This window comes from Capsicum annuum, unplaced genomic scaffold (genome assembly GCF_002878395.1).
Source record: "Capsicum annuum cultivar UCD-10X-F1 unplaced genomic scaffold, UCD10Xv1.1 ctg56815, whole genome shotgun sequence".
NCBI classification, from domain to species: Eukaryota; Viridiplantae; Streptophyta; class Magnoliopsida; order Solanales; family Solanaceae; genus Capsicum; species Capsicum annuum.
This window is the reverse complement of record NW_025865262.1, coordinates 1-1621: the sequence shown is the minus strand read 5'-3', so window position 1 is coordinate 1621 and position 1621 is coordinate 1. Positions and strand designations below refer to the sequence as shown.

At 40.7% G+C, this 1621-nt stretch overlaps 1 pseudogene; it reads left to right on the top strand.

Annotated features, from left to right (window-relative positions):
• Nucleotides 1-66: 66 nt before the first annotated feature.
• On the top strand, nt 67-1426 carry LOC124893277 (annotated as a pseudogene).
• Nucleotides 1427-1621: the final 195 nt, after the last annotated feature.

The window sequence follows — 1621 nt, the reverse complement described above, 5'->3', positions numbered from 1 at the left end:
TGTTTTTCTTGCAACAAGTGTTTTGCAACTTGGTACTGAATTCTTTATTCACATCTCTCTGTACAGGTTGGGAGAAGGCTGAGTCAGAAGCCGCGAAACTGAAAAATCACCTGGAATCCGTTACTCTTTTGAAGCTTACTACTGAAGACAGGGCATCACATCTGGATGGTGCACTGAAATTACATTTGGATGGTGCACTGAAGGAGTGCATGCGGCAGATATGAAATTTGAAAGAAGAACATGAACAGAAGCTGCATGATGTGATTCAGAATTAAACCAAGCAGTTTGACAAAATGAAGCATGAGTTTGAAGCAAAATTAGCTAACCTGGACCAATAATTACTCAGGTCTGCAGTAGAAAATTCTGCACTCTCAAGGTCTTTGCAGGAGCGTTCTAGCATGGTGATACAGCTTAGTGAAGAAAAAGCCCAAGCTGAAGCAGAAATTGAGATGTTGAAGAGAAATATCGAGTCATGTGAAAGGGAAATAAATTCTCTGAAATATGAACTCCAAATTAACTCAAAGGAACTATAAATTCGTATTGAGGAGAAAAATATGAGCGTACGGTCTGCAGAAGTTGCAAACAAGCAACACCTGGAGGGAGTGAAGAAAGCTGGAAAATTGAAAGCAGAGTGTCGGAGATTACGTGGACTTGTGCGGAAGAAGTTGCCTGGGCCTACAGCCTTTGCCTTCAGCATTGGCCCAGATGAAGCTTGAGGTTGAGATTTTGGGTAGAGATTATGGGGACAGCCGTGTAAATAAATCCCAAGGAGGAAGGCCCAGTTTGCCAGATTTTTCATTGGATAGTGTGCAGAAGTTCCATAAAGAGAATGAGCAACTTACAGAACGCCTTTTGGCAATGGAAGAGGAAACAAAGATGTTGAAAGAAGCTTTGGCACACCGGAACAGTGAATTACAGACATCCAGGAGTATTTGTGCAAAGACGGCCAGCAAGCTTCAAAATTTGGAAGCACAGCTGCAAGCAAATGCTGAACAAAAGAGCCGACAAAAGTCCACCATTCGACAACAGCATTCTGAGGGTTCCTTTATGCATGAAACAAATCACCTTACAAGATTGGCTTCCATGTCCGAGGATGGAAATGACGATAATGTTAGTTGCTCTAGCTCTTGGACGATAGCATTAATGTCTGAACTCTCCCATGTCAAGAAGGAGAAGAACTTTGACATTTTTAGTCACCTGGATCTCATGGATGACTTTTTGGAGATGGATAAATTGGCTTATCAGTCAAGTGACACAAATGGAACAGTTTTGATTCCTGATAATTCCAAATAATGCAAGAACTGAAACTACCTCCATGCATGTCACCCCAAGCCCAGATTCTCAGCTGAAAGAACATAATGAGCCAAGTATATCAGGAAATCAAGAATCTCACAAAAAGGAAGTGTTTTATAACTGCTACAAGTAGTTTTTCTTTTTCTTTGTTTTAAGTGTAGGCCAATGGCTCGACAACCTAACCACGAACCCAATGGCTCAGCAACCTAGCAACTTTTATGGTTGCACTGCTTTTGAATGAGGCTTATGAAGTGATTTCCTTTTATTTTGATTTTTCCAGTAACCTGTTTGATTATACACACTCAATTTTTCACTCCAAAATTAAAAT